The sequence below is a fragment of the Taeniopygia guttata genome, chromosome 13 (genome assembly GCF_048771995.1).
Source record: "Taeniopygia guttata chromosome 13, bTaeGut7.mat, whole genome shotgun sequence".
In the NCBI taxonomy this organism is placed as follows: domain Eukaryota; kingdom Metazoa; phylum Chordata; class Aves; order Passeriformes; family Estrildidae; genus Taeniopygia; species Taeniopygia guttata.
In genome coordinates, this window is record NC_133038.1 from 11898360 (window position 1) to 11912412 (window position 14053).

Here is a 14053-nt window from a genome sequence, read left to right on the forward strand (position 1 = left end):
TGACAAAAATCCTTCCTACCACATCAGCATTTTACATAATGTATTTTTAATTCAGAGTATAATATCAAATCATTTGGGAAAGCCCTCCTCAGCTTTAATCTTTTCTGTGAATAATTAGCAACTTGACAACAAAGGACACTCATCTCTCTCTGGATTGACATGTATTCCAGCATCAAGACATCTGCATTTTCACCAAGGGCCTTGGCAATACCCTGTTCACTGAATTTGTTTTTTTCAAGCTGAAAAGGCAAGTGAAGTTTCAAGGAAGAATCCAGGCCCAGTTTAAACCATGTTAATTTCCCACTATATGAGATTTGTTTGGCTTCCTGACATGCAACTGTAATACTCCTGACACAGAAACAGGGCTGGAAACAACTACCAGGTGCCAAAGTTTATAGAAAACATTCAGTTAACTGCTGTTGATTTTAGGACATTGTGCAGACAAATGCACTTACATGAAAGGCAGTATTCTTGCAAGACATCACAGGGCAGAGCCTGGAAAAGTGTATACTGAATACTTTAGTGTGTGCTGAAGACTTTTGGCATATCTGAATGGCATTTCTAGAGAATGCAGCACTGGTGGGAATTCAAAAGCTCCCACTTGCTGCTCCTTATATGAAGTTTTGATTGAAAAAGGTGCCTGTGACTCTTGATGGGGATGCTTTATACCTCTTTTTTCTATAGCAATGAGATGTCATTTTTCTTCCTTGTCTAGCAAAGAGGGAAAGCTCCATCTTCTAGTGTTGTCCAAGAAAATGGGATGAATCACATATAAACCATATAAACCACATATTAAATATAAAATCTTTCATGGCTGGGGCAAACAATCCAATCTTCTGCCAAGTGCTTGTGGACTTATGGTCCCAGAAGGACACAAAGTTCAAGTCTCTGAAGACTCAAATAGTTCCAAGTTTAACATCCATCACCTTTAACATATTTTATCAATGTATTCTTTGAGAAATCCAAATTCCTACTTTGCAGGTAGATACCACCCTGCAGAAAACGTCCTTGGCCTGAAAAGCTTGAATTGAGTCATTCTCTTACAAAGGTCAAGCCTGAAAATTTTACTCATTTTACTATTTGTAGAATTTCCTTTTTTTTTCAGGAGAAAAAAGACAAAACCAGAATCAGTCCCAGATAAAGAAGAGGTTCAGATCTCTGCCATGCAGGCTCTTGTAACACAGATATGGCAGGGAAGTAATGAAAGTATTTTGGTTGATTGGCTTTGGATGGAGTTTCAAACTGAGAGCCATTTCATGATGTGACAAAAACAAATCTGTAACACCTCTTAAGGCTACTGAAAGTCAGGTATCATTTAAAACAGCTGTCCATACAAAAAACACAAAGAAAAAAACCCAAAATTCCTCTCCAATCTGGTATAAAGGTAGGGAAAAAGGAGTTCGTTTTTCCCTTCTGTATTAGCATGCAGGAGTACTGAAAACACAGCAGTAATAACATGCTACAATGCAAATTGGTAAGCAATTTCTGTGCTTAGGATACACCAGTGATATGTCTGAATTTCCTCCCCCACCCCTCTGGAAGAAGGCTAAGCTTTGAATAATAATTTCTTAGGCATTAACAGAACATGGATTCTAAAAATTTCTAGAGGTACTAATAACCTTTCAGATTGTTTTGAGAAACATCAGGAACACTTCACCCCCCTGCATCCCATCTTCAGCTGGGGTGCCATACAGCCACTGCTCAACAGGCAATAAGGGGAGACATGAAAAATATAATTCCAGGCAATTACACACATGCCTGAGGCAAGGGAAATGGAATTACCAGAGCTAGAATTTGATCAAGTTACAAAGATGCCACCATTGGTAAATGTTTTATGATAAATAACAAGCAGTCTGAGGGTCATTCTCTTCAACACCAGCTCCTTGAAAATGCAGGGCAAGATTCAAAAAGAGAATTACAATTGCAAATAGCAGCAGTTACTTGAAAAATGGGAAGAGGAAACATGCCATGGGTCACAGTGACAATTCACATTTATTGTGTAATTCAGAAGTTTGAAGACTAAAAATTATAGAAAGGTTTCTTTTTAAATACCCTTTAGCATTTAGTATGTTTTCAAAAAGTACCTATAAACAGAATCAAGCTCCCTGTTCTCGACTATCTCCTTTAACCTGTGATAGTATAAATTCATTAACTGACATAATTAACATAAAATACCTGGGATTCAGGACAAAATCATGAGAAAACTTGCACAAAAAAAATTACTTAGAGACCTTCCTCCCCTTCTCCCTTCCATAATTTGATATGTAATGTGGTTGGTTTGTGTCTTTAACACACTTAAGATAAATGCTTGCTAAACATAATTACTAACTGTTTTCAAACCTCTTTTACCCATACAAAAAGCTGAAATTTAAACTGCAGTCCTTTGCTGCTCAGGAATTGTGTTTCAACTTTTGCATAAAATAAGAACTCAAAATTGTTCACCACTGTAATTTCTCTTTGGTGTACCTAAAATTACCAATATGTCCAATGTCCATCTGAAAGGGCTTAACACACTGTACCTCCTTTCATAGCAAAAGGCTTCACCTGAATTACAGGTTAAAAGAATATAGACTAACTAAATGTAAGGTAATTTTTGGTGGTGGTTTAGTGTAGGACTAAGTTAAGCCTTCAGTGAAATTACAGCAAATTTGCACTTAATTATCAGATCAGAATTTCATCCACTATCTTCTACTGAATTGAAATGAAAGCTTTTATTTCCACAGAGAAGCAGTCACACTGACATGCCACACATTCATTAGGTCAGCACCTCTCCTGCTCCTTCTGATACTGTTTTCATTACCAAGATCTTTTCACTAAATACATAACATGTGGACATACAAATAATGTATTCATTCCCAAATACCTTTAACATTTTAAGTTCCTTAATTCTGTAGTTATTATTCATTGATTTGCACTTGCCTTATCCCTAGCCTTTGGAGCTCCAAAAACCAAATACAGAATTTTTACTACATATCCTACTACTTTTACTGCTGAAATAATGAAACCTTATATAAGTTAATAATTTCATTATAAAAGTTTATTTCACTATATCTTCCAGAAAAGCCATTACGACAGAAATATGCAGTCAATAATCCAATAGAATAAAGTGGTAATGCTAATTAGCAAGTTAATGTTCAATTAGATTTAACAAAAATACTGCTGGGAACTTGAGAAGAGCCATAATACTGATGGCTCTTTATTAATAGAATGATAACATACAACAAAGCAAAACCTGCCAGCAATGAGATGTCAGACTATAAAAGAGTCCCAAGAACAGATGACTTTTCCTGAGATTTAAGCTTCCTACAATCCTCACAGCTCCTTAGGGAGCCATGTCAATTATACCATCATCAATGCAAATGGCATTTTAAAGAGTCTCTGCAATGAGCAGGGAATACAAATGCTGATCAGAGGTGCTGGTGTTCAGCACATTTCTCCCAAAAGCTCTGGCCCCTCCTGTGTGTCTGCTCACTTGCTTCTGATCCTGTCATTTTCTGATGTGCCCCCTCTGCTTTTGCCAGTCAAACACCAGCCATTAAAAAAAGCTCATTTTCCACCATCAGAGCAGTGTGGAATGCAGCAGTGGCAGCAGCAAGATGAACTCCTGTACAGAGTGTGATACTGTGAAGTCTGCTGGCTTTTGTGCTTGATAGGCTGTTCTTATTAAGATAAAATGTTTTCTAAGGAACTACTATAAATAGAAAATTAATAATAAAAAAGGAGTCATGGAGCATGAAAACACCTAACACTGCTACATGATATAAGCAGGAAATGAAATTTTGCCTGAAATTTAATTACCACTATTCTTAAAAAAAAAAAAGAAATAAGCAAAAAAAAAAAAATCCCAGATGCTCATTTTCAAAGGGCATTTGATCTGCATCCTCTTGATGCTCTACTCAGCACATAACAGGGCTCTTCTGGGAATAGATGCAAACAAGAAGTAGCCTTAAAAGTCAAAAGGAAAACACAGTATTAATGAAAGAAACTAGCATATAAATCTGAAAATTAATTAGAACCCAGCCAGTCACATGTGATATATCCGCTTCACATTTACATATCAAGCAAAAGCCAAAGAAACTCTACATTTCCTGTGTCAAGAAGTTGTAATGTTTACCCCAAATGTTAGAGTAATTCCTTTTGCCTTCATGAAGATCTTGTATTTGTTTTGGAATAACATAGTTTTAGAATGAAGTTCAGTTAACCAGGATTAGAAGCTATTTTCTAAATTACTTGAATGTAATAACATTTTTTTTTCCCTCTAAACATTATTTCTAATACCGGTTCACCAATGGACAAAGTTGAAGGCATTTTGATAAAACACAGATTTGCACAAGAGAATCAAGAGCAAAAACAGAAATACTGAAAGAAGAAATATGGGAGACAGGTGGACTAAGTATTGAATCAGTTTTACCTAAAGCAGAGAGAGACTTTTGAATTGTGCAGTGTTAGGAGATGCACAGATATACCTAATTCTAACACTGGCTTTTTATTTAATGGATACTCCCTTTTGATCCGACCTTTAGTCACACTTCAGTGTATCTGAAGACTGTTTAGGCTTGAAAGCAATGGTGGGGAGAGAGGGAAAACAAAAAACTCGAGGGACTTGCATCCAAACACACTCATAGAACAAATGTCACGTGCAAGGTGAGGTGTGAGGTCCCTGCAATGTCCATGTCCCTTGGGGTTATCTTTCTCTTTATTGGGAAAGACATTAAGGAGTTCTAGTTCAAGGACTATTGAACAAAAATAGAATATGGCACAGGAAGGTGAATTTTCAAGGGATGTTTTACCTTGCAGAAAGCCATTCCATGCACACCTTTTCACAACACAGAAGAAGGTGCTTGCATTTTACCCACATAACACATATTAAGTTAATGTAACTGTCTAGGAACAAATTATAAGCTCTTTAATTTTTTTTTCCTTTTTTTCCTAGCATGCACAGCTAGTCAATGAAGTAGCTTAATTTAAAAATGTTTATGCTTTCTAATAACTCTGCCTCTTGAAAAAAAACTATGAAACTAATATAGTGGTAATCTCCCTTCCATAAGGAATTCTGTAATTCTGGGAAATAGAACATTTTCCTAACAAACTGAAGGCTATTTTTGATTTTGTTAAGAGTTCCTCTGCTTTCAGCACTAAGGTGTGATACCTCCATCCATCAGCAGCACTGATTAAATAGAACAAGTATCAAAGGTCACACTTCCCATGCAGAAGAAAACTCAGTTCACAGGAGACTCACATGGCATTTTCCCCCTGTCTGCCCAGCCCCAAAGGCAAACCAAACTCTCCAACCCCTCTGGCACACACTTAACTGTTAAACTCACCCATTCCTACATGACACTAAGGCATTGTTCTCTTCTGGTGTCACAGCAATGGTCACTGCTCACAGAGTTACACACCAAAGTTTCACTTGGATGTCCAGGTGGAGATGTGCCAGGGCAGCCTCAGTCAGACTGACCAGCTCATAAATATCTGTACCTTACAAAAATCTTAGCTCCCACAGAAAATATTTTATTGGATTGTGATACCATTAGGTATAGAATATTTTTTATCTATATACACCAACACAAAATTTGTCATTACCAAATGCAAGTTGATTTGAGGAGGTTTTAGAGTATCTACATAGTATTTCTAAAGGAGTTTAAACTTTTCATCTGGATTTGAAAGAAAGAAAACAGATTGAAATTGTACCCAGCTCTCCAATTTTTATTACTGAATTTACAAACATGAAAGACTATTCTACAATTCCCATTTTTCAAAAATCCAAGCACAAAAACTTCACCAGAAGCCATACGAAGTGAACTTTGAAACTCCTCCATGGAATACAAATCCCTGCTGCAGATAGCTCATTTTAAATTAGTGAGATAATCCCTATTTTTAATTTGGTATTTCAGTAAAGGTTTCCATCAATCTCAGTTTTCCAAGTGCACTTGAAAGCTTCTAAGTAACAGCAGTAGGCCGATTTTTAATTTTGCTTTCACAACACTTGATTGGATTCAAGTTCTGCGAGGCAAAATGATATTTGGCAGCAAATGACACAAGATGCCACTTGGCATCGTATTCTGATTTTTAAGCAGAAACTGTTGAAATGCTTAAAATCATTTCTTTATCTTACTATACAGTATCTGAAATACAAGTCTAATTTTTTAATGACTGCAATGTCAAACAGAGGAAGCCAGCACACTAAAACCTCCTTTTTCTGTAGATTAGAAGGACATTGATTAGATGAACTGGGAGAAAGTTCAAAATACAGTAGGTCTTAATTTTCAGACATATTCCCCTTGTATATAATCAAGAAACACTACAGACCTCTGTACAGACTTTACAACCCAAGGACTCACAATGGTCAGTTCAGGAGCTACATGCATATTTACAGACCACTGCAACCTCAAAACAGAATTTGATCTATGGTTACATCGTGACCACCATTTAAATTCCAATATTTGACTTCATTATATTCAGCCCACATAAAGATTTATTCTATCTCAGTTGAGCTGCAGTACCACTGAGTACTACAAGTATTTTCAGGCTTCCCTCATCCACATCCCACTACTCTTTGTTACCCTCTCTCATCTCAGTGACTTTTCCATTTGTATGGCAATTTCCTCTAATAGCTTTACTCAGCTTCCAAACAGTGCAAAATGCTGAACAAAGCAGAACAAGTAATTCAAGCACCTTTAAGAGGACTACAGAGCCCTTTAGCAAGCATTAGATAAGCTTCTGAACAAACAGTATTTATTTTTCAATTTATCCCTAAGGTCACTGAATTCCACAACATCCAGAAGCAAACCCAACAAAGAGGAACTTTGCACAAGGAACTCCTTTACTGCTGGGGAAAATCTCATCTAGTTAGGATACACAACCAGACTTAGATGAATGGGGTTTAATGCTTTAAAGCAGCACTAATTCTCACTAATGCTTGCTTCTAGTAATCAAGAAGCTTATCAGAAAGAGGGAAAAAAAGAACAGAGCAGTGACAATACCTCTCCCAGACTTTCTCTGCTACCCCAGGGAAGGATCCATCACTAGAGACTCATATTAAACAAGATAGGGCTGTTTAACATCTCTTGATATTCACACATAACACAGCCATCAAGGGGTACAGGTTTTCACATCTGTTTTTAGGCAGCATAGACTTGATATTATTGAAGATAAGACCTTTAAAAAGCAGTAATGGAATGGAGCATTGAAGATCCAGGAGGACCAAATATTAGTGCATTCCTCTGTTTCATCAAGGATGTAGACAAGACTCACTTCAACCTCTACTTCAGAAATGCCTAAATTGCCAAGGCTTCAAGCCAAGATCCCCATAACTGGAAGTACAGGAGTAGGAAATATGTGCTGATGATGTTTGGGGCCCAACCTCCAAGTTCTGACCAGAAGCAACACCTCAACCTTTTCAAACCAAACTTTCTGTTAAAATTGGCCTACCCTAAGAAAAGCATTCTGTCAAAAATATCTTAACCAGCTCTCATTCAACAGTTAAGCATTTAGTCTCACAGAGGCAGATCATTTTGTCCTATTTCTTTTCCATATAGTTTCAGTAAGAACACCCCTGGTTCACTCAGGCAGTTCAAGACTCACTAACGTGCCCTCCACAGCTGCCTCAATTCAGCCACACATTTGAGCATAAAGCATGTTCACATGAAAGAGTGAGAAACAAGAGCTGGCACTTGTTGAGTTTATAGACAAGAAGGAAGATTCCTTTTTGATAGCTGACAAAACTGTCAAGAAACAGATTTAGGAGCTTGAGCATCACAAAATAAGCAGCAGGAATGAAAACACACCATCAGTTCAGACTTGCCAAACATCAGCTTCATTTGTGATTCAGAGTTATAAATCTTTGATAGTTTGGAGCTGTGGAAGTGTCCAGACTGTAGTGAAACACTGACTCATACAAACAAAGCACAAAACAAACGAGTGAGGAAAAAAAATAAAAACAAAAAACACCCAAACAACAAACCTTTGTGCCTCAGGTCCCATTGCAACGCATCCTGCAGGGTGTGAAACAGGAGCTGTTTTCCATATAAGAAACTCTCAAAGTTACACTGCAACGTTTGCTGCTGCATCGAAAATCCTTGCCCTGCTCCTTGCATTCAAAAGGGATGTAACAGTATTATCCATCCACTCAAGGGTTTGCCCAAGAGTATTGAGAAGTCCCTTAGGTTCATCTCCTGTAATTCCCTTTTGAACACTTACCAGAAGTCCTGACTCAGACACACTGTGTCACACATTAAAGAGAAACTTGGAATAATTGTGGAGGGAACAAGTGAAAAACAGTCCCTATGTTATTTTATGTTCATTTACTCTAGAGCAAGGGCCTGTCTGCTTCTGTGTCTCAGGAAAAATCTACAAAGTCCATAATATTCAAACCAAGCAACAACATACTTGAGTTTTATCGTTTTTCCCAGAACACCATCAAAAAGACACAAACAAAACATGGCCATTTACACACTTCTGCCAGAAGGAGCTTTCAAAATGTTACATTTCAGAGTGCTAAAATTATTGTTCACAGAAAGAAAGCCAAGCAAAAGAGGCACAGATGAGCCAGCACTGGATCTGGGGAGGAACTCAGTGTTTCATTACATTCCCACTCTGACTTTAGCCTCAAAAGACTTTTTGTCCTCAGTCCAGCTCCCATTGCTGCCAGCCTCTCCACCCATTTCAGCAAAAGGTTGATTGGGCCTCGGGGCTTAAGTGCCAGACACGCTGGATGTGTGTTGACTTCAGCTGTCGTGGTGAATGCTCAGCAACACATGTGGAAGAGCAAATCCTCTGCATGCAAAACAATTCTGGTCACATCATCACCTCACAGAGGTCACAAAAGCATGGAACTACTTTAACAAGAAAGACAACCCTGAGAAGGATGGTGACAGAGAACTTCAACAAATGACTCAAGAAGACTAAGCACAGGTTGCAGACTTGCAGGAGGTTTCAGAAATAAATACACATCTAGTAAAATTCTTCTCTATAAAGTGAATCAGTCAGTAAACTTTAAACTATAAACCAAAGCATTCTATAAACTGAAACATTATGAATGAAGATGTGGGAATTTCAGCATACCTTAAAAGCCAATGTAGTTCTGCATAGCTTGCAGTAAAGTCTCTTCTTTCTTTTTGATTTATAGGTATAATAAACTAGAACTTACATTTTCTTCTCCAGCCAAAGATGTCTGTCTTCAGCTGACATTCTTGTTTCCATTAAAGCACAAGTCATTTAGGTACTTAAAATGTAATTCTGCATATATCCACAACACAGTGAACAGTGTGTCAGTTTTATCCTTAAAATACTATTTTTAATACCTGAGAAGTTACATGAAAGCAGGCAGGACGCCATCTAGAACGTGGTAGGCACTATAAAAAACATTTCTTCCCTGTTTAAGTGTAGGAGTTGAGATGGCCACAATACACAGAGTAGCACCATACCACATCAAAAGGCTGCAAGCTTGTGCCCTTTGTTGCTCCTCAGTGCAACCTTTTATCCCCTCACGTTGATGCATTGCACCTGTGTGCCTCTGCTCCCTTTGGGGGTTGCTCAGTGCCCCTGGGCACTCCATGGCTCGTTACCTCAATATCATTCACCTGAACATCACAGCTGTGCCCACTGGGGATGAGGCTGAGCCCAGCCCCATCCCAATCACCACAAACTGTGCCTGCATTTCAGTACCTCACAGCCTCTTAAGGGCTGGGAGGATATACAGGGAGTTCAGTTCTCTGAACCTACTGGGGAAAAGTAGCTTCCAATAACTATCTGTTGTAAATAAGCAATTTCTATCATATGGAGAAAATACTTGAGACTTTCTCATCAGATCAGTAGTTGTCTGTTCAAAGACTTTAATCTTTAAATATAATAAATAAATAAACAAAATCTTTATCTTCCTTTCTAAATCATTTTTGCCTGCTCTTTAGGAATAGCCTTTACAATTACAAAGTAAACACTGTGATGAGTTAGAGCTTAGAACCTCCCTGGGGTACTTTATGAAATCTATTGGCTTTCAGTGCTGTCTCACAGATCTTCCAAAGAAGAGTGAAAAAAATAAAAAAGAAAGAGAAGCAAACCCTGCTTCTGATGGAAGATATTGAATGAGGGTTTAGGGACTCACCAAAAAAGCTGCCATCTCCCCTTCACTCATAGATAACCTTTGACAAGTTACCAGCTATGAAAGCTGGGAGTTCTTGCATTATGTCTTGTCAATGCCTGGCGCAGTGATGAGTGCAGGCACTATTAGAAGGAGACTGCAGACATCAGTATCATAGTTCCTGGCTGGATCCTAGGGTGTTCATACCTTTCTATGCCCAGGGAAGAACTGAATATAAGTGCCCAAATGGTTTCCTTCAGTAAATTCTTCATTGTCTTTGTCCTGGTTACAAATTGTGCCATTAGAATTTGGACATGCTGCTGCTTAGCAGAGAATCAGCAATGCAGATTTTGGGTAAAGCTCAAGGTGAAAGGAAATAAAAAGGCAGAGCTGAAAAATCTTTGGCAGGGCAGAAATTCCTTACACATTCCCAGTAGCAGGATGGGCTTTCCCTACAATGCAAAGCATCTCTTGACTGAGGCACACAGGTCCAAGAAGATTTATCAGCACAGCAAGCAAGAGGTTGAAAAGAAATCTTGGACCAATCTTGGACCATGAGAGACAAAAACAATTGAGAGTACACCATCCTGACTATCTAGTCCTGTCAGAGAACAGAGAAGTTTAGCATCATAGGACCTTAGAAATTACAGGTTATAATGTTTTTAGCTCACATTAAAAACACTCAGATTATTTATTTTAGCTAGTTTAACTTTTTCTTTTCTTAAGTAAATCAAGACATTAGTTGCTAATGTCAAGTTTATGGAGAAAGCTGTTGATAGTTCTTTGATTTCTGCTTGAAGTCCTAAAATACTTTCTAACAAAACTATACTTTTTTTTTACACGACAAGCAAGAAATACATTTTTTTGTTTATCTACTGGGATAAACAAAGCAGTAAATTGGTAATTCATATCTTCCTTAAATTATTTTCCTCAGTAGGAACTGAGACACTCAATAAGTGAGCATTGAAAAGAAGAAAAGCAAACATCTGAAATGCTGCAGGTCATTATCTCACAGAGATGATTATGAAGACAGCCTTTATAGGTCTTCCTCTGTCAGTCTGAAAAAAGTTCCACCTTACAATTAAATCAAATCAGATGTAAGAAAAAGAAAGGTATGAAACACTGAAGTGTAAAGATGCTCATTACCCTGGAAGAAAAATGAAACTGCATACAGAGTAACTGCATAAACCACACATCCTCATGTCACCAGCCAAAACAGTCTTATTTATATATATTTTTTTAAATCTGACATTAGCTTGTAATAACATTTTCAAACAATAGTTCTTTCCTATTGATTTTCTGTGCAAGCCATTAGAGAGAATGCTATCACCTTTGAGTCAGCTACAGGGTTTTAACCTTCCAAGAAGTCTGGGAACACAAATATGACAGTTTTTCTGAGTAGCATTGATTGCGGCATATTTTAAGTTATTCTGTAGAGGAATATCAGAAAAATAGCTTCTAGATGCATAATGTATAAGCTCATTTACAGGAAGCAAGGAACAAATCAAATAGGGAGAAGTGACACCTAAGAAACGATAGAAGCAACAGCAATTTTGTCAAGATAGATAAAAACATGGAAATTTAACCTTATGGAAAAACTCTCTTTATTCATAGCAGGCATTTTGACAAAGGTAATGAGGAGCACACAAAATGAAAAGGAAGAGCATTACCCCTTGTCCCTGAGACCTCAGCACACAACCTGTCAAAGCTTCAAAATGTAGACTTCCCTCCTACTAACATCCAGTGCACATGGAGCACAGCCCTAGGCTTCCTGGCCAATGCACATATTCACAAACCTTATAATAAATGTTAAATAGAAGGTTTGCAAACAGAATGCTACCATAGTTCTCTATGCTTCTGCAGTTCCTCAGACTCTAGACTCGTGCTAGATTCAGATCAGCAGCTGGCTGATCTGTAAATGCCTCCTAGGGAAGGATTTCCCAAGCCAAGATCAGAATTAATTTTATTTCACAGCTTTAACCTGAAAACCATACTATGTTACAACATAATAAACATCCAGCCAGGAGTCCATAAATATTTAACTAATCAGTATTGGTTTTGTTTCAGGCAGCTTGACAATTTACAGCTGTGTGCTTAATGAAGCACAGGCTCTAAAGGCAGCCACAAAGCTCAGCAAAACACAAGGGGGTGTTTTCCATGTCCACCCAAAAGATTCCCAGATTTCTGTCACTGACCACTCTGTTCTAACCATGCATGTACCAGTGATCTCAAAGGTAGGAGCCAGTCCCTTGTGCACCCCTCTACTTGAGGCACAAGAAGGGACCAGCAAGGATGCTTTAACCTACACATTCCTCACAAAGAGAACATCTGCAGAGTGCTTGAAGACATGCAGGTGCCGAAATGGCACCATTCAGCACACAAGATATATTTGTACTACAAAGAATTCCTGCACAAAAGTGCAAAGTTCAGCTGGAAAGCGCCACTTGCTCCTTTTGCACATTGAGAAGGCAGCAGCCACACAACACAGCACATTTAGCCTGCAGTTACCCCTTGGACTGCATACAGACCTACTCCTCCCACATCTTCCTCATCTCATCAGAAGTTTGCTGCCTACATACTTTGAAAATATGATTATGTTTTTATTCAGTGTTTAGATTCCCACCTCGAAGGCCCATCCATGCCATTGCTTACCAAGCAGAGAAAGTAGGAAGCATTATTCTATGGTACAAGACTCCACTGGCATACCAGTAGATAAATCCAACAAAGAAAAATTTAGCTAGACAAATTTCTTAAATTGTAGTTAAAATTTTTTGCAAACAAAGTTAAGATACTTGTTCTTCAGCTTAAAATAACAGATTTGCCTAGCAGTTAACATTCAGAACTGAAGTGTGGATGTCAGCCTGTCACCTCAAAGCCAGTGACTCTACCACTTTTCATCAAACAGAGATTAGAGATCCATCTTTCACATTGCTCTAGCAAAGCCTTCAGGAAACTCTCATCAAGAACAGTGGTGTTAGCAGGCACATAAATACAAACATCCCACCATTCAACAGCCAGCAGCAGTTGAGCTTGCAAGGAATTACTCTTTCACTTCATTTAATAATCTGTCAAGTTTTCTGCAGAGACCTCAGCTCATTGTTCTGCATCATTATTGGCTTCTGACTGCAGAGTTTCCAGACTCACTGGAGCACAAGCTTATGTAAAGCTGAGCAGGCACAGAGAACAAACAAAAGCAGGCTGGACATAATATCAGCAGATTCTCAAAACCATAATACCCAATTACAAAATTAATTCTATTATTCAATCCAGTTCTTCCACCACCTCAGCAAGCTATCTGTCTAGTTACAATTTTATCTTCACCTCTACATTAACTGCCCCAAAACCCTTGTCCCTAGATGCCATATCACAAAGTCCTCAACTGGTAGAAAAGTCACACTTCAAATACAACATCCTTTAAAACACCTGCAACAATAGGTGAATACATTGCTGTCTTGCAAATCCATTAATATTACTCAATACTAAAAGCCAATTTAAAAAAGCATGATGGGTCTTATGTTAAGGCAAATTTTACTCATCTAAAACTTCCATAACTGCTGCTGCAAAGCAGCCACATGTGGATGTAGCAATTAAAAGTACAAGACTTAAGAGCATGTAAATAGATTTGGTGGGTATCGAACCAAATAGTAAAATGAAACACTGTGTATGGAAAATAATCCTTCAGCAAAAATTACTCTTAATTCTTGCAAAAATTGATAATTTGAAATCAATAAAACTTCAGATATAGATTTGTAAACTCTATTTGTCAAGTGAGTGCATCTTAGTCCCTTCAGCAAGTTGTCCTGATTTTCTTCAAAACTCAAAAATCCTTCTGGGGGGAGGTTAAGTTGAAAGTCCTCTATATAAAAATATCTCCCTTCTCATTCTTTTCACGTATTTCTCAGCCCTGAATTTATAAAAGTAATTCCATAACACTTTTGCTGAAACTCCTAATATAAGTACAGCAAATCTCAGAGT